Here is a 21031-nt window from a genome sequence, read left to right on the forward strand (position 1 = left end):
CTGTTTGAGCTAAGATTTTCGAGTTATTCACAAGATGAAAACCTATACTTTGTTTTCTGGCGAGAACTCCATTCAAATGCATGTAATAGTCAGAAACGCACTGTCTCGGCGAAATAAAGTGTTTTTGTACAACTTCATGAAGTTACATGTAACTTTTGATAGAAGGCTCAGATATACGTATTTATGGCTTTATCTTATAGAATTCTATATCCCCGTGTTGAGCAAACAGGTAAAGCTGTTTGAGCTAAGATTTTCGAGTTATTCACAAGATGAAAACCTATACTTTGTTTTCTGGCGAGAACTCCATTCAAATGCATGTAATAGTCAGAAACGCACTGTCTCGGCGAAATAAAGTGTTTTTGTACAACTTCATGAAGTTAGCTTTAACTTTTGATAGAAGGCTCAGATATACGTATTTATGGCTTTATCTCATAGAATTCAATATCCCCGTGTTGAGCAAACAGGTTTTAAAGCTGTTTGAGCTAAGATTTTCGAGTTATTCACAAGATGAAAACTTATACTTTGTTTCGTGCGAGAACTCCATTCAAATGCATGTAATAGTCAGAAACGCACTGTCTCGGCGAAATAAAGTGTTTTTGTACAACTTCATGAAGTTACATGTAACTTTTGATAGAAGGCTCAGATATACGTATTTATGGCTTTATCTTATAGAATTCTATATCCCCGTGTTGAGCAAATAGGTTTTAAAGCTGTTTGAGCTAAGATTTTCACGTTATTCACATAATGAAAACCTATACTTTGTTTCGTGCGAGAACTCCATTCAAATGCATGTAATAGTCAGAAACGCACTGTCTCGGCGAAATAAAGCCTTTTTGTACAACTTCATGAAGTTACATGTAACTTTTGATAGAAGGCTCAGATATACGTATTTATGGCTTTATCTTGTAGAATTCTATATCCCCGTGTAGAGCAAACAGGTAAAGCTGTTTGAGCTAAGATTTTCGAGTTATTCACAAGATGAAAACCTATACTTTGTTTTCTGGCGAGAACTCCATTCAAATGCATGTAATAGTCAGAAACGCACTGTCTCGGCGAAATAAAGTGTTTTTGTACAACTTCATGAAGTTACATGTAACTTTTGATAGAAGGCTCAGATATACGTATTTATGGCTTTATCTCATAGAATTCTATATCCCCGTGTTGAGCAAACAGGTTTTAAAGCTGTTTGAGCTAAGATTTTCGAGTTATTCACAAGATGAAAACTTATACTTTGTTTCGTGCGAGAACTCCATTCAAATGCATGTAATAGTCAGAAACGCACTGTCTCGGCGAAATAAAGTGTTTTTGTACAACTTCATGAAGTTACATGTAACTTTTGATAGAAGGCTCAGATACACATATTTATGGTTTTATCTTATAGAATTCTATATCCCCGTGTTGAGCAAACAGGTTTTAAAGCTGTTTGAGCTAAGATTTTCGAGTTATTCACAAGATGAAAACCTATACTTTGTTTTCTGGCGAGAACTCCATTCAAATGCATGTAATAGTCAGAAACGCACTGTCTCGGCGAAATAAAGTGTTTTTGTACAACTTCATGAAGTTAGCTTTAACTTTTGATAGAAGGCTCAGATATACGTATTTATGGCTTTATCTCATAGAATTCAATATCCCCGTGTTGAGCAAACAGGTTTTAAAGCTGTTTGAGCTAAGATTTTCGAGTTATTCACAAGATGAAAACCCATACTTTGTTTCGTGCGAGAACTCCATTCAAATGCATGTAATAGTCAGAAACGCACTGTCTCGGCGAAATAAAGCCTTTTTGTACAACTTCATGAAGTTACATGTAACTTTTGATAGAAGGCTCAGATATACGTATTTATGGCTTTATCTTGTAGAATTCTATATCCCCGTGTAGAGCAAACAGGTAAAGCTGTTTGAGCTAAGATTTTCGAGTTATTCACAAGATGAAAACCTATACTTTGTTTTCTGGCGAGAACTCCATTCAAATGCATGTAATAGTCAGAAACGCACTGTCTCGGCGAAATAAAGTGTTTTTGTACAACTTCATGAAGTTACATGTAACTTTTGATAGAAGGCTCAGATATACGTATTTATGGCTTTATCTCATAGAATTCTATATCCCCGTGTTGAGCAAACAGGTTTTAAAGCTGTTTGAGCTAAGATTTTCGAGTTATTCACAAGATGAAAACTTATACTTTGTTTCGTGCGAGAACTCCATTCAAATGCATGTAATAGTCAGAAACGCACTGTCTCGGCGAAATAAAGTGTTTTTGTACAACTTCATGAAGTTACATGTAACTTTTGATAGAAGGCTCAGATACACATATTTATGGTTTTATCTTATAGAATTCTATATCCCCGTGTTGAGCAAACAGGTTTTAAAGCTGTTTGAGCTAAGATTTTCGAGTTATTCACAAGATGAAAACCTATACTTTGTTTTCTGGCGAGAACTCCATTCAAATGCATGTAATAGTCAGAAACGCACTGTCTCGGCGAAATAAAGTGTTTTTGTACAACTTCATGAAGTTAGCTTTAACTTTTGATAGAAGGCTCAGATATACGTATTTATGGCTTTATCTCATAGAATTCAATATCCCCGTGTTGAGCAAACAGGTTTTAAAGCTGTTTGAGCTAAGATTTTCGAGTTATTCACAAGATGAAAACCCATACTTTGTTTCGTGCGAGAACTCCATTCAAATGCATGTAACAGTCAGAAACGCACTGTCTCGGCGAAATAAAGCCATTTGGTACAACTTCATGAAGTTACATGTAACTTTTGATAGAAGGCTCAGATATACGTATTTATGGCTTTATCTTATAGAAATCTATATCCCCGTGTTGAGCAAACAGGTGTTAAAGCTGTTTGAGCTAAGATTTTCGAGTTATTCACAAGATGAAAACCTATACTTTGTTTTCTGGCGAGAACTCCATTCAAATGCATGTAATAGTCAGAAACGCACTGTCTCGGCGAAATAAATCCTTTTTGTACAACTTCATGAAGTTAGCTGTAACTTTTGATAGAAGGCTCAGACACACATATTTATGGCTTTATCTTATAGAATTCTATATCCCCGTGTTGAGCAAACAGGTTTTAAAGCTGTTTGAGCTAAGATTTTCGAGTTATTCACAAGATGAAAACCTATACTTTGTTTTCTGGCGAGAACTCCATTCAAATGCATGTAATAGTCAGAAACGCACTGTCTCGGCGAAATGAATCCTTTTTGTACAACTTCATGAAGTTACGTGTAACCTTGATAGAAGGCTCAGATATACGTATTTATGGCTTTATCTTATAGAATTCTATATCCCTGTGTTGAGCAAACAGGTTTTAAAGCTGTTTGAGCTAAGATTTTCGAGTTATTCACATAATGAAAAGCTATACTTTGTTTCGTGCGAGAACTCCATTCAAATGCATGTAATAGTCAGAAACGCACTGTCTCGGCGAAATAAAGTGTTTCTGTACAACTTCATGAAGTTACATGTAACTTTTGATAGAAGGCTCAGATATACGTATTTATGGTTTTATCTTATATAATTCTATATCCCCGTGTTGAACAAACAGGTTTTAAAGCTGTTTGAGCTAAGATTTTCGAGTTATTCACAAGATGAAAACCTATACTTTGTTTTCTGGCGAGAACTCCATTCAAATGCATGTAATAGTCAGAAACGCACTGTCTCGGCGAAATAAAGCCTTTTTGTACAACTTCATGAAGTTAGCTGTAACTTTTGATAGAAGGCTCAGACACACATATTTATGGCTTTATCTTATAGAATTCTATATCCCCGTGTTGAGCAAACAGGTTTTAAAGCTGTTTGAGCTAGGATTTTCGACTTATTCACATAATGAAAAGCTATACTTTGTTTCGTGCGAGAACTCCATTCAAATGCATGTAATAGTCAGAAACTCACTGTCTCGGCGAAATAAAGTGTTTCTGTACAACTTCATGAAGTTACATGTAACTTTTTATAGAAGGCTCAGATATACGTATTTATGGCTTTATCTTATAGAAATCTATATCCCCGTGTTGAGCAAACAGGTGTTAAAGCTGTTTGAGCTAAGATTTTCGAGTTATTCACAAGATGAAAACCTATACTTTGTTTTCTGGCGAGAACTCCATTCAAATGCATGTAATAGTCAGAAACGCACTGTCTCGGCGAAATGAATCCTTTTTGTACAACTTCATGAAGTTACGTGTAACCTTGATAGAAGGCTCAGATATACGTATTTATGGCTTTATCTTATAGAATTCTATATCCCCGTGTTGAGCAAACAGGTTTTAAAGCTGTTTGAGCTAAGATTTTCGAGTTATTCACAAGATGAAAACTTATACTTTGTTTCGTGCGAGAACTCCATTCAAATGCATGTAATAGTCAGAAACGCACTGTCTCGGCGAAATAAAGTGTTTTTGTACAACTTCATGAAGTTACATGTAACTTTTGATAGAAGGCTCAGATACACATATTTATGGTTTTATCTTATAGAATTCTATATCCCCGTGTTGAGCAAACAGGTTTTAAAGCTGTTTGAGCTAAGATTTTCGAGTTATTCACAAGATGAAAACCTATACTTTGTTTTCTGGCGAGAACTCCATTCAAATGCATGTAATAGTCAGAAACGCACTGTCTCGGCGAAATAAAGTGTTTTTGTACAACTTCATGAAGTTAGCTTTAACTTTTGATAGAAGGCTCAGATATACGTATTTATGGCTTTATCTCATAGAATTCAATATCCCCGTGTTGAGCAAACAGGTTTTAAAGCTGTTTGAGCTAAGATTTTCGAGTTATTCACAAGATGAAAACCCATACTTTGTTTCGTGCGAGAACTCCATTCAAATGCATGTAATAGTCAGAAACGCACTGTCTCGGCGAAATAAAGCCTTTTTGTACAACTTCATGAAGTTACATGTAACTTTTGATAGAAGGCTCAGATATATGTATTTATGGCTTTATCTTGTAGAATTCTATATCCCCGTGTAGAGCAAACAGGTAAAGCTGTTTGAGCTAAGATTTTCGAGTTATTCACAAGATGAAAACCTATACTTTGTTTTCTGGCGAGAACTCCATTCAAATGCATGTAATAGTCAGAAACGCACTGTCTCGGCGAAATAAAGTGTTTTTGTACAACTTCATGAAGTTACATGTAACTTTTGATAGAAGGCTCAGATATACGTATTTATGGCTTTATCTCATAGAATTCTATATCCCCGTGTTGAGCAAACAGGTTTTAAAGCTGTTTGAGCTAAGATTTTCGAGTTATTCACAAGATGAAAACTTATACTTTGTTTCGTGCGAGAACTCCATTCAAATGCATGTAATAGTCAGAAACGCACTGTCTCGGCGAAATAAAGTGTTTTTGTACAACTTCATGAAGTTACATGTAACTTTTGATAGAAGGCTCAGATACACATATTTATGGTTTTATCTTATAGAATTCTATATCCCCGTGTTGAGCAAACAGGTTTTAAAGCTGTTTGAGCTAAGATTTTCGAGTTATTCACAAGATGAAAACCTATACTTTGTTTTCTGGCGAGAACTCCATTCAAATGCATGTAATAGTCAGAAACGCACTGTCTCGGCGAAATAAAGTGTTTTTGTACAACTTCATGAAGTTAGCTTTAACTTTTGATAGAAGGCTCAGATATACGTATTTATGGCTTTATCTCATAGAATTCAATATCCCCGTGTTGAGCAAACAGGTTTTAAAGCTGTTTGAGCTAAGATTTTCGAGTTATTCACAAGATGAAAACCCATACTTTGTTTCGTGCGAGAACTCCATTCAAATGCATGTAACAGTCAGAAACGCACTGTCTCGGCGAAATAAAGCCATTTGGTACAACTTCATGAAGTTACATGTAACTTTTGATAGAAGGCTCAGATATACGTATTTATGGCTTTATCTTATAGAAATCTATATCCCCGTGTTGAGCAAACAGGTGTTAAAGCTGTTTGAGCTAAGATTTTCGAGTTATTCACAAGATGAAAACCTATACTTTGTTTTCTGGCGAGAACTCCATTCAAATGCATGTAATAGTCAGAAACGCACTGTCTCGGCGAAATAAATCCTTTTTGTACAACTTCATGAAGTTAGCTGTAACTTTTGATAGAAGGCTCAGACACACATATTTATGGCTTTATCTTATAGAATTCTATATCCCCGTGTTGAGCAAACAGGTTTTAAAGCTGTTTGAGCTAAGATTTTCGAGTTATTCACAAGATGAAAACCTATACTTTGTTTTCTGGCGAGAACTCCATTCAAATGCATGTAATAGTCAGAAACGCACTGTCTCGGCGAAATGAATCCTTTTTGTACAACTTCATGAAGTTACGTGTAACCTTGATAGAAGGCTCAGATATACGTATTTATGGCTTTATCTTATAGAATTCTATATCCCTGTGTTGAGCAAACAGGTTTTAAAGCTGTTTGAGCTAAGATTTTCGAGTTATTCACATAATGAAAAGCTATACTTTGTTTCGTGCGAGAACTCCATTCAAATGCATGTAATAGTCAGAAACGCACTGTCTCGGCGAAATAAAGTGTTTCTGTACAACTTCATGAAGTTACATGTAACTTTTGATAGAAGGCTCAGATATACGTATTTATGGTTTTATCTTATATAATTCTATATCCCCGTGTTGAACAAACAGGTTTTAAAGCTGTTTGAGCTAAGATTTTCGAGTTATTCACAAGATGAAAACCTATACTTTGTTTTCTGGCGAGAACTCCATTCAAATGCATGTAATAGTCAGAAACGCACTGTCTCGGCGAAATAAAGCCTTTTTGTACAACTTCATGAAGTTAGCTGTAACTTTTGATAGAAGGCTCAGACACACATATTTATGGCTTTATCTTATAGAATTCTATATCCCCGTGTTGAGCAAACAGGTTTTAAAGCTGTTTGAGCTAGGATTTTCGACTTATTCACATAATGAAAAGCTATACTTTGTTTCGTGCGAGAACTCCATTCAAATGCATGTAATAGTCAGAAACTCACTGTCTCGGCGAAATAAAGTGTTTCTGTACAACTTCATGAAGTTACATGTAACTTTTTATAGAAGGCTCAGATATACGTATTTATGGCTTTATCTTATAGAAATCTATATCCCCGTGTTGAGCAAACAGGTGTTAAAGCTGTTTGAGCTAAGATTTTCGAGTTATTCACAAGATGAAAACCTATACTTTGTTTTCTGGCGAGAACTCCATTCAAATGCATGTAATAGTCAGAAACGCACTGTCTCGGCGAAATGAATCCTTTTTGTACAACTTCATGAAGTTACGTGTAACCTTGATAGAAGGCTCAGATATACGTATTTATGGCTTTATCTTATAGAATTCTATATCCCTGTGTTGAGCAAACAGGTTTTAAAGCTGTTTGAGCTAAGATTTTCGAGTTATTCACATAATGAAAAGCTATACTTTGTTTCGTGCGAGAACTCCATTCAAATGCATGTAATAGTCAGAAACGCACTGTCTCGGCGAAATAAAGTGTTTCTGTACAACTTCATGAAGTTACATGTAACTTTTGATAGAAGGCTCAGATATACGTATTTATGGCTTTATCTTATAGAATTCTATATCCCCGTGTTGAGCAAACAGGTTTTAAAGCTGTGTGAGCTAAGATTTTCGAGTTATTCACAAGATGAAAACCTATACTTTGTTTTCTGGCGAGAACTCCATTCAAATGCATGTAATAGTCAGAAACGCACTGTCTTGGCGAAATAAAGTGTTTTTGTACAACTTCATGAAGTTACATGTAACTTTTGATAGAAGGCTCAGAAACACATATTTATGGCTTTATCTTATAGAATTCTATATCCCCGTGTTGAGCAAACAGGTTTTAAAGCTGTTTGAGCTAAGATTTTCACGTTATTCACATAATGAAAACCTATACTTTGTTGCGTGCGAGAACTCCATTCAAATGCATGTAATAGTCAGAAACGCACTGTCTCGGCGAAATAAAGCCTTTTGGTACAACTTCATGAAGTTACATGTAACTTTTGATAGAAGGCTCAGATATACGTATTTATGGCTTTATCTTATAGAATTCTATATCCCCGTGTTGAGCAAACAGGTTTTAAAGCTGTGTGAGCTAAGATTTTCGAGTTATTCACAAGATTAAAACCTATACTTTGTTTTCTGGCGAGAACTCCATTCAAATGCATGTAATAGTCAGAAACGCACTGTCTCGGCGAAATAAATCCTTTTTGTACAACTTCATGAAGTTACATGTAACTTTTCATAGAAGGCTCAGATATACGTATTTATGGCTTTATCTTATAGAATTCTATATCCCCGTGTTGAGCAAACGGGTTTTAAAGCTGTTTGAGCTAAGATTTTCGAGTTATTCACAAGATGAAAACCTATACTTTGTTTCGTGCGAGAACTCCATTCAAATGCATGTAATAGTCAGAAACGCACTGTCTCGGCGAAATAAAGCCTTTTTGTACAACTTCATGAAGTTACATGTAACTTTTGATAGAAGGCTCAGATATACGTATTTATGGCTTTATCTTATAGAATTCTATATCCCCGTGTTGAGCAAACAGGTAAAGCTGTTTGAGCTAAGATTTTCGAGTTATTCACAAGATGAAAACCTATACTTTGTTTTCTGGCGAGAACTCCATTCAAATGCATGTAATAGTCAGAAACGCACTGTCTCGGCGAAATAAAGTGTTTTTGTACAACTTCATGAAGTTAGCTTTAACTTTTGATAGAAGGCTCAGATAAACGTATTTATGGCTTTATCTCATAGAATTCAATATCCCCGTGTTGAGCAAACAGGTTTTAAAGCTGTTTGAGCTAAGATTTTCGAGTTATTCACAAGATGAAAACCTATACTTTGTTTTCTGGCGAGAACTCCATTCAAATGCATGTAATAGTCAGAAACGCACTGTCTCGGCGAAATAAAGCCTTTTTGTACAACTTCATGAAGTTACATGTAACCTTTGATAGAAGGCTCAGATATACGTATTTATGGCTTTATCTGATAAAATTCTATATCCCCGTGTTGAGCAAACAGGTTTTAAAGCTGTTTGGGCTAAGATTTTCACGTTATTCACAAGATGAAAACCGATACTTTGTTTCGTGCGAGAACTCCATTCAAATGCATGTAACAGTCAGAAACGCACTGTCTCGGCGAAATAAAGCCATTTGGTACAACTTCATGAAGTTACATGTAACTTTTTATAGAAGGCTCAGATATACGTATTTATGGCTTTATCTTATAGAATTCTATATCCCCGTGTTGAGCAAACAGGTTTTAAAGCTGTGTGAGCTAAGATTTTCGAGTTATTCACAAGATGAAAACCTATACTTTGTTTTCTGGCGAGAACTCCATTCAAATGCATGTAACAGTCAGAAACGCACTGTCTCGGCAAAATAAAGCCATTTGGTACAACTTCATGAAGTTACATGTAACTTTTGATAGAAGGCTCAGATATACGTATTTATGGCTTTATCTTATAGAAATCTATATCCCCGTGTTGAGCAAACAGGTTTTAAAGCTGTTTGAGCTAAGATTTTCGAGTTATTCACAAGATGAAAACCTATACTTTGTTTTCTGGCGAGAACTCCATTCAAATGCATGTAATAGTCAGAAACGCACTGTCTCGGCGAAATAAAGTGTTTTTGTACAACTTCATGAAGTTAGCTGTAACTTTTGATAGAAGACTCAGACACACATATTTATGGCTTTATCTTATAGAATTCTATATCCCCGTGTTGAGCAAACAGGTTTTAAAGCTGTTTGGGCTAAGATTTTCACGTTATTCACAAGATGAAAACCTATACTTTGTTTTCTGGCGAGAACTCCATTCAAATGCATGTAACAGTCAGAAACGCACTGTCTCGGCGAAATAAAGCCTTTTGGTACAACTTCATGAAGTTACATGTAACCTTGATAGAAGGCTCAGATATACGTATTTATGGCTTTATCTTATAGAATTCTATATCCCCGTGTTGAGCAAACAGGTTTTAAAGCTGTTTGAGCTAAGATTTTCGAGTTATTCACAAGATGAAAACCTATACTTTGTTTCGTGCGAGAACTCCATTCAAATGCATGTAATAGTCAGAAACGCACTGTTTCGGCGAAATAAAGCCTTTTTGTACAACTTCATGAAGTTACATGTAACTTTTGATAGAAGGCTCAGATATACGTATTTATGGCTCCATCTTATAGAATTCTATATCCCCGTGTTGAGCAAACAGTTTTTAAAGCTGTTTGAGCTAAGATTTTCGAGTTATTCACAAGATGAAAACCTATACTTTGTTTTCTGGCGAGAACTCCATTGAAATGCATGTAATAGTCAGAAACGCACTGTCTCAGCGAAATAAAGTGTTTCTATACAACTTCATGAAGTTACATGTAACTTTTGATAGAAGGCTCAGATATACGTATTTATGGCTCCATCTTATAGAATTCTATATCCCCGTGTTGAGCAAACAGTTTTTAAAGCTGTTTGAGCTAAGATTTTCGAGTTATTCACAAGATGAAAACCTATACTTTGTTTTCTGGCGAGAACTCCATTCAAATGCATGTAACAGTCAGAAACGCACTGTCTCGGCGAAATAAAGCCTTTTGGTACAACTTCATGAAGTTACATGTAACCTTGATAGAAAGCTCAGATATACGTATTTATGGCTTTATCTTATAGAATTCTATATCCCCGTGTTGAGCAAACAGGTTTTAAAGCTGTTTGAGCTAAGATTTTCGAGTTATTCACAAGATGAAAACCTATACTTTGTTTTCTGGCGAGAACTCCATTCAAATGCATGTAATAGTCAGAAACGCACTGTCTCAGCGAAATAAAGTGTTTCTATACAACTTCATGAAGTTACATGTAACTTTTGATAGAAGGCTCAGATATACGTATTTATGGCTCCATCTTATAGAATTCTATATCCCCGTGTTGAGCAAACAGGTTTTAAAGCTTTTTCAGCTAAGATTTTCGAGTTATTCACAAGATGAAAACCTATACTTTGTTTTCTGGCGAGAACTCCATTCAAATGCATGTAATAGTCAGAAACGCACTGTCTCAGCGAAATAAAGTGTTTCTATACAACTTCATGAAGTTACATGTAACTTTTGATAGAAGGCTCAGATATACGTATTTATGGCTCCATCTTATAGAATTCTATATCCCCGTGTTGAGCAAACAGGTTTTAAAGCTTTTTCAGCTAAGATTTTCGAGTTATTCACAAGATGAAAACCTATACTTTGTTTTCTGGCGAGAACTCCATTCAAATGCATGTAACAGTCAGAAACGCACTGTCTCGGCGAAATAAAGCCATTTAGTACAACTTCATGAAGTTACATGTAACTTTTGATAGAAGGCTCAGACACACATATTTATGGCTTTATCTTATAGAATTCTATATCCCCGTGTTGAGCAAACAGGTTTTAAAGCTGTGTGAGCTAAGATTTTCGAGTTATTCACAAGATGAAAACCTATACTTTGTTTTCTGGCGAGAACTCCATTCATATGCATGTAATAGTCAGAAACGCACTGTCTCGGCGAAATAAATCCTTTTTGTACAACTTCATGAAGTTACATGTAACTTTTGATAGAAGGCTCAGATATACGTATTTATGGCTCCATCTTATAGAAATCTATATCCCCGTGTTGAGCAAACAGGTTTTAAAGCTGTGTGAGCTAAGATTTTCACGTTATTCACAAGATGAAAACCTATACTTTGTTTTCTGGCGAGAACTCCATTCAAATGCATGTAATAGTCAGAAACGCACTGTCTCGGCGAAATAAAGCCTTTTTGTACAACTTCATGAAGTTACATGTAACTTTTGATAGAAGGCTCAGACACACATATTTATGGCTTTATCTTATAGAATTCTATATCCCCGTGTTGAGCAAACAGGTTTTAAAGCTGTTTGAGCTAAGATTTTCGAGTTATTCACAAGATGAAAACCTATACTTTGTTTCGTGCGAGAACTCCATTCAAATGCATGTAACAGTCAGAAACGCACTGTCTCGGCGAAATAAAGCCATTTAGTACAACTTCATGAAGTTACATGTAACTTTTGATAGAAGGCTCAGACACACATATTTATGGTTTTATCTTATAGAATTCTCTATCCCCGTGTTGAGCAAACAGGTTTTAAAGCTGTGTGAGCTAAGATTTTCGAGTTATTCACAAGATGAAAACCTATACTTTGTTTTCTGGCGAGAACTCCATTCATATGTATGTAATAGTCAGAAACGCACTGTCTCGGCGAAATAAAGTGTTTTTGTACAACTTCATGAAGTTAGCTTTAACTTTTGATAGAAGACTCAGACACACATATTTATGGTTTTATCTTATAGAATTCTATATCCCCGTGTTGAGCAAACAGGTTTTAAAGCTGTGTGAGCTAAGATTTTCGAGTTATTCACAAGATGAAAACCTATACTTTGTTTTCTGGCGAGAACTCCATTCAAATGCATGTAATAGTCAGAAACGCACTGTCTCGGTGAAATAAAGTGTTTCTGTACAACTTCATGAAGTTACATGTAACTTTTGATAGAAGGCTCAGATATACGTATTTATGGCTTTATCTTATAGAATTCTATATCCCCGTGTTGAGCAAACAGGTTTTAAAGCTGTTTGAGCTAAGATTTTCGAGTTATTCACAAGATGAAAACCTATACTTTGTTTTCTGGCGAGAACTCCATTCAAATGCATGTAATAGTCAGAAACGCACTGTCTCGGCGAAATAAAGTGTTTTTGTACAACTTCATGAAGTTAGCTTTAACTTTTGATAGAAGGCTCAGACACACATATTTATGGTTTTATCTTATAGAATTCTATATCCCCGTGTTGAGCAAACAGGTTTTAAAGCTGTGTGAGCTAAGATTTTCGAGTTATTCACAAGATGAAAACCTATACTTTGTTTTCTGGCGAGAACTCCATTCAAATGCATGTAATAGTCAGAAACGCACTGTCTCGGCGAAATAGAGCCTTTTTGTACAACTTCATGAAGTTAGCTGTAACTTTTGATAGAAGGCTCAGACACACATATTTATGGCTCTATCGTATAGAATTCTATATCCCCGTGTTGAGCAAACAGGTTTTAAAGCTGTTTGAGCTAAGATTTTCGAGTTATTCACAAGATGAAAACCTATACTTTGTTTCGTGCGAGAACTCCATTCAAATGCATGTAATAGTCAGAAACGCACTGTCTCGGCGAAATAAAGTGTTTTTGTACAACTTCATGAAGTTAGCTTTAACTTTTGATAGAAGGCTCAGACACACATATTTATGGTTTTATCTTATAGAATTCTATATCCCCGTGTTGAGCAAACAGGTTTTAAAGCTGTGTGAGCTAAGATTTTCGAGTTATTCACAAGATGAAAACCTATACTTTGTTTTCTGGCGAGAACTCCATTCAAATGCATGTAATAGTCAGAAACGCACTGTCTCGGCGAAATAGAGCCTTTTTGTACAACTTCATGAAGTTAGCTGTAACTTTTGATAGAAGGCTCAGACACACATATTTATGGCTCTATCGTATAGAATTCTATATCCCCGTGTTGAGCAAACAGGATTTAAAGCTGTTTGAGCTAAGATTTTCGAGTTATTCACAAGATGAAAACCTATACTTTGTTTTCTGGCGAGAACTCCATTCAAATGCATGTAATAGTCAGAAACGCACTGTCTCGGTGAAATAAAGTGTTTCTGTACAACTTCATGAAGTTACATGTAACTTTTGATAGAAGGCTCAGATATACGTATTTATGGCTTTATCTTATAGAATTCTATATCCCCGTGTTGAGCAAACAGGTTTTAAAGCTGTTTGAGCTAAGATTTTCGAGTTATTCACAAGATGAAAACCTATACTTTGTTTCGTGCGAGAACTCCATTCAAATGCATGTAATAGTCAGAAACGCACTGTCTCGGCGAAATAAAGCCTTTTTGTACAACTTCATGAAGTTAGCTTTAACTTTTGATAGAAGGCTCAGATATACGTATTTATGGCTTTATCTTATAGAATTCTATATCCCCGTGTTGAGCAAACAGGTTTTAAAGCTGTTTGAGCTAAGATTTTCGAGTTATTCACGATATGAAAACCTATACTTTGTTTCGTGCGAGAACTCCATTCAAATGCATGTAATAGTCAGAAACGCACTGTCTCGGCGAAATAAAGTGTTTTTGTACAACTTCATGAAGTTAGCTTTAACATTTGATAGAAGGCTCAGATATACGTATTTATGGATTTATCTTATAGAATTCTATATCCCCGTGTTGAGCAAACAGGTTTTAAAGCTGTGTGAGCTAAGATTTTCGAGTTATTCACAAGATGAAAACCTATACTTTGTTTCGTGCGAGAACTCCATTCAAATGCATGTAATAGTCAGAAACGCACTGTCTTGGCGAAATAAAGTGTTTTTGTACAACTTCATGAAGTTACATGTAACTTTTGATAGAAGGCTCAGACACACATATTTATGTGGTGAAATAAAGCGTTTTTTCATAAACTTCATAGTTTCTTCCTGCCTGTGGGCGTCAAACTATACCCCCCCCCCCTCCTTTCTGTAACTATCAAAACTATCATAGTCTAAAACTATCATCTCATATCAAAACTATCATAATCACATTATCTGACTTTATCAGTTATAACAATGAGAAACGGTAAACAATTTGGCAAATAAATGACTTATAATTGTGCTTACCTGGTCCAGATGATCCACAGCCCCTTTGCATTTGTTATAATCCAGGATGATGTGGGGCTTTCTCTTCCCAGAGTCCTGGACTTGTAGCTCACGGTGCCTGGTGCTCAATAAGACAACATTTTTTCTCTGCTTGGGGATGTAGGAAACCACAGCCTTGTCCCCCTGTAGCGACCTGTACGGGAGAGACGATCATCGAATCTTACTGCCCGATTAATTTGCTCAAATCTTTTTTTTTGACATGGTAGCAGGAAACAGAAGAGCCCTGTCTCCCCATCCCACAGGCTTGTTGTCGTTTCATGTTGAGACCTGTACAGGCCAGCCAGCATCACAAGCCCCATGTAAGCCTGCAACTCCTCCTCATCTATGTCCTTCCAGTCTTTTACTGACCTGTTGCCCTGCAGGTTGGTGAAATGCAGGATTAGCTGCATAATGTCCTCTGCAAAAAAAAAGATGGAAAGTGCTCACAGGTCTGCTGATCCTACGAATTGCATAATGGGTTGGTCCTGGGGTTAAAATGGGAGGAGGAAAAAATGGCAGGACCTCTTCATGTGTGGGTTGCCACATGATTTCTCCATTTTTAGATCTCCACTGGCCATCCTCCAGTCTTGTCTCTTCCTCCTGCTCTTCTTCCTCCTTCTCCTCCTCCTCACACGAGCTGCAAAGCTCTTCGGTGCCTGGCAAAAATTCTTCTTCGCTGTCAGAAGTATCTCCACTGCTTGTGGTATCGTTTTCACTTTCTGAAGAGTGCAAAACTGCAGCAACAGCCTCCTCTAAACTGAGTGCACGCTTCATTGTGTCTGTGCAGAAATGACCACTCAGACCAGGCTGCAAAGTATTCTCATAGACTTCAAAGGTGCACCTGAATAAACATGCTATACCATACAGCCAATAAGAGAGAGGAGGCTCACTCTTGATCAAGAAAAAACATAAACGCACGCCTTTGATCTCTCTCCCTCTCTCTCTCTCTCTCTCTCTCTCACACACACACACACACACACACACACACACACACACACACACAATACCATTTTATGGTGGTTAGCTGTTTTATTGTCATGCGTTTTACAAGGTAAGATAACCATGTCCTGCATTCAAAACCACTGAAAATGTCTATGGTGGTGCTGTGCCTAATATTGTGCTGGTGTATGCTGGGTAATGGCACAGCTAGCGACTGGGTGACTTTATTCACCCGCTTCGGCTGTTATCAGTCCATACAATGGGCGTTATTAGCACAAATCAGTCCCATAGATATGGACCATCTCCTGCTAGATTGTTCAGAAGGTTGTTATCATCCATCCAGATGGTGGATCACTAACAGGAGCGTGGGAAGACTCCAGAATCCACTCTGGCTGGAATCCGGTGAATACAGCAGTGTTTACAGGTAAGACCGTTTAAACGGACAGCATTTATAGAATGACTATTAAAAGTCAGCGAGTGTCAATAATGTTAATGTGGTTATGTTAGTAATACACCGAATGCTAATATAACAGCTTTAAGATGCATTTGTAGATATTATTACGTGTTTTACCGTCTTTATGGTGCTAGCTTAAAGTTACAGTGTAAACGTTAGCTTATATTGGAGGAAAGCTGTTACTGTTTAAACGATGTTAGCACAGAAATATTAGCTTCTGTCATGACTGATGAAGTTACTGGTTAATAAAGTTTCCAGTAAAGTGTTTAATCGCAGCCACAGATTGACAGCAAATATCTCGATTAGCTTCAGTGCATCTGTAATAAATATGTGCAAGTTTCAGTGCTTCGTTTAAACTGTATGATACGTATACTGACCCAGGGTCAGTGTAAAATACAATCCTAGCTGTGTGAACAAAGCCTGGCTCCTTTAATCCTGCATGAAAAACCTCAGGATGCAGGTTATTATTACTCTTTCCTGCTGGCACACCTGTCACACCTGAGAGTCAGCTAGAAACGTACAGTGACGTGGACATCATGCAAAGACTGCCAGACTCTGTAATACTGCAAATGATCAGTGACTCAAGTTAACACTAAACTTTAAACGGTACCTCTGTGTCTCTGTGTGTCTCTGAACATTTAGGATTGAGTCGGGCTGCATCAGCTGAAGCTGTTATTTGTATATATCAGTATTTTTTTTAATTCAGGTGTGGGGAAAATACGTAAGACTGCAGTGAAGCGATGTACCAGATTAATCCCTGGCCAAAGGTATCGTACTTAAATCAGACTACTGATCCAGCCACATCAGCCTTTTGTGAGGTCTGTTTAAAGTAGACTAAAAATGAACTGCAGGTTCCTGAGAGGTGGACTGTGAGCACAGAAACACATGTTCATACATACAGCTGCAGCAAACTTACATTAATTTTAAATAGATTTGTTACTCTGATGTCTGTCTCTGTGTTTGTCCTCTGACAGACTGGTGACCTGTCCAGGTGTGCTCTACCTATGACTACTGGGACAGGCTCTAGCCTCTGTAATAGAATTTTTCTGATATTTTCATTTAAAGTATTTAAGTGCTTATTCATATGCTTAGTTGTGACACTGTTATAGACTATCTGAATATTCAGAAGACATTTGTTTAAATAGTTCTAGAAATCTGAGCTGTTGGTGTGTCCTTGGATTGTGTGGTAATAATATTAGCGCCTGCAATCTTTCTTACTGAATCTCTACTATGAGTCATCTTACCTGAGATTAATTCTATGTTTACCTGTCAGCCTGGACGAATGTGCTGTGTGAAGGAAATTAAATTAAATCAGATCTGAACTGCGTACATTTAAGGAACCTGTTCATATTTAATTGAAATATGAACCAGTGATTTTTTGATTGCTGATTCCAAGAGAGTCTTTGTGGAAATCCTCTTTGGCTTTTTGTTATTTTAATTCTCTTTTCTGTTTTCCAGAACAGTTCTCCACAGTCACTGTCCATATGGGTCAGTGGGACCAAGAAGCACTCTGCTAATGTGTGGACTCTGACCAGCAACATCCAGCAAGACCCAGACAGCGTCTTCTATCTCCCAGCTGGAGTTTTTTGTTTGTCTGTGACTGGAGAGTCAGATTTTTATTGAGCTTCACACTTGCAGAGGTAAGTCAGTTTGCAGAGATCCCTCCCACCCTGGCTTTTATGTGCTAGATTTCTTATCTGAAACAGTAATATTTCAGTGACTGCTGCTTATACCACAGGTTAATACACTCTACTGATCCCTGATAGGAGAATCATCAATTTTGCCAACAAAGAAGCCTGGTGGATGTTTGTTTACAGTCTGATGATGGGACATCATGCTCTGCATCTTCAAAGATGCAGATCCTCATTATTATTCATACCCAGTAATGTGAAGTATGCTTATATCTACTATAACTGAACCAACCTGGTGCTCTTCATTGAGTCTGAATGTTGGATATTGTATATCTCGTGTTCTCTGGGCTTTGTTGTCCTCAGTCTTTTTGCAGGATCAGAAAACAAAACCAGGAGGCGCGTAAATGTTTCTTCTCCATGATGTTTCTTCAAATGTTTCTTCTGGATGATGATAAGACTGTGACACGGGATGCCACCTTTGGTCTTGTGATGAAGCAAAGCTCAGGAAGAAGTGTGATTAAATGGTACCCACATGTGTGCTGCTGAGAAGGATGTACAGGGGCACCTGCAGCCAAATCCAAGCCTCAGGTTAGTTGTAGTTGCAGAACGCTATAGACTGAGACATCTAAGGCATCAAATGTTTGATTAAACGGATGAAATTATAATATAATATAATATAATTATCACTTCTTAAAATCTGTAGCAACTTCAAGTCTGTCAGCATGCTGAGCATGCTCAGAATGTGACAATATATTTTTGTTCAATATTTAATTTCTTTCAGTTGCAATTGTTAAATGAAAAAAATATATATATTCTTATAATTTAGCAAACTAATTTATCAAAAAAAATATATACATATATCTGTATTAGTTTTAATAAATTAATTTGACACCTGTATTGAAAATACCATATTGTATTCATACAGAATCAGTATGGTATCATTGTTTGTCTGTTCACTGATTGTTGAAGCTAAGAGCTAGTTTGATCTGTTTAGATCTAAAGTATCCAAAGTTGAGCTCTAATGTTTCTTCACCCCTTTGTGTGTGATATGTGATGTCCTACATGCTGGCAGAGCAGCAGTTTGTGCTCACAGATGGTGACGGTGTGGAAAGACGGTGCTGTTTCCTCAGAAGAGTGTCACAAAGGACACCAGTCCATCTCACCACCTTGACTTGCTGACTGATGCTCGTCTGCACTGCACAGAGGAAATCAACTGACCGAGGTTTGTCCAGTGACGTGTTATGAAATGTGTATTTGTTTTATGCTTACAGATATGTTTTTCTTGACAGAGGCTCTGCAGAGGTTTGACAAAGCAGAGAAAATATGTGCTTTACATTTTACTGTGATTTATTGAGATATTTGTTGCCTGATGTTCAGCAGGAATGGAGAAATAGAATCAAAGGAAGATGTTTTTGATGTTTTTGTAATGATGTAAGTAAATCTTCAATATTATTTATTTGCTTGGTTATATTAGGAGTGTTTCTGAGTGAGGGGGAGAGGAGTCATCATCCAGGTAAAGTGACGTAGATCAGTGGATACACTTGTCTCCCCTTTAAAGGAGACGATCCAAGTCATTCTTAAATGTTAGTGCTTTCAAATACACAAACATTTTTAAAGGACAAAAATGAACATCCAACTTTGACTGTAATACAAAATAAATCTTTGCATGTGTGTTTTCAAACTCTCAGATGGGCAGTATATCAGTCTTGGACTGTCTAACCTGCCGGAGCAGCATTGAATGATCACCACACATGAGCATGTTCCTGCAACATTCAGCATCTGATCTGTCATCTGTGTGCTTCTGCTTTTGGTAAGTAGAGTTACCCAACTCCAGTAACTCTAAACACATGCCATCCATTTCTAACGGCCTGGTTACTTCCTGTCAGTTACTTTAGAAACCATGTGGTCACCTGACCTAACACTGTTTCTTCTTCTTCCCCTTAATGTTGAAGTGTCAAATGTCAAACAACTGGAGAGGAAACTACACCAGTGTACTGGGACGTTTCAGTAACACGTGCCAGATGCTGTTCCTTCATGGTGACATCACCAGAGACAGTCCCGCCCACCTCAGGACCCATTGATTATGATGATTATAATGATGACAGCGAGCGGAACTAAGACTGTAAAAATCCACGACCAGAATGTTTAGATGCTTTCTAATTATTAATGAATACTGAGAGCCTCTTTCTGTGTTTTGTCTGTTTTGGGTTTTTACCTCATTTGTTACTAACAAAGTTCACCAAACTCACATAGTTTACATTCTGTATGTTTCCATCAAGGTTTATTTTCTTAGAAATCATAGTTTTTCTCCTTTTCTCTTTTTCTCTTTTGTAATTGATGATGATTCAGTGAATATACTGCGCTGCTTCCTTTTATTGCTTTAAGTTTTTCAGTGTCCAGTTAGTTTTTACTGCTGTTTGAATTCTCTGAATGTTTGACCCTGTAGACTGTTTGATGGACTGCTTGTCTTCCTGTTTGTAACCGCCGCCTGTTTTTGACTAAAGATTTGGATTTCTGACTTTAACACAGCCTCTGCGTGTCCTCCCTTTCTGTTCTCTTCCTCTGTGAATGTGTTGCATGTGTCACAGATTCATTTTATTAACAGCTTTCCCACAGTGAGTTGCATCAGCATTCATTCACAGCACACTTCAGAAGGATTCAGATTAATACAGTGATCTTATAGTCAGAATTATCCTGACAGAGTGCCACTGTAAATTATCTTTCATCAGGTAAATTTTAAAGTTCAGTATTTCAAAGCAGGAGTTATGAAGAATCATATTGGCATTAGGACTGTAACAATATGTACTTACAAACTTAAAGTTTTTTAATTATGTTAGAATATTGGAAGACAATCAACTTTTAGTGTTTTCCGCATATTAATTATTCTGAAATAGAGATGGTGACCCTAACTGTACAGAAGCACACTAAACAACTGACAATCTAACAGACATCATTGGCCTGAGCCGTCATGCACAGTGAGTCTGATCCTTTGCTGTGAGAGTCTGACAAGCATGTTTCTGGTCAGTTTGGAACAAATAATATCACAATGTTGATCTTTTTTTCAATATTCCTTCTCTTTACAACATAAACTGTGATCAAAGCTACTTATGTTCACAGCATGTAATAATACTGACAGTCCAGAGCATTGTGGTCTGTTGAGCTAGGGTTAGGGTTAGGGTTAGCAATTCAGACATATGTAATCAATATTAAACATCTCTGACGTGGGCCACTGTCCGCAGTGTTGGGAAATCCATACCAGGCTGGAACGAGTCAAGGTGAGCATCCACGAGAAGACAGCAGATGCATCCTACTAATACTGACAGGACCAGGAGACTCCAGAAACCGA

Source organism: Perissodus microlepis, chromosome 9, assembly GCF_051167445.1.
Source record: "Perissodus microlepis isolate ML-2025 ecotype Zambia chromosome 9, ASM5116744v1, whole genome shotgun sequence".
NCBI lineage: Eukaryota > Metazoa > Chordata > Actinopteri > Cichliformes > Cichlidae > Perissodus > Perissodus microlepis.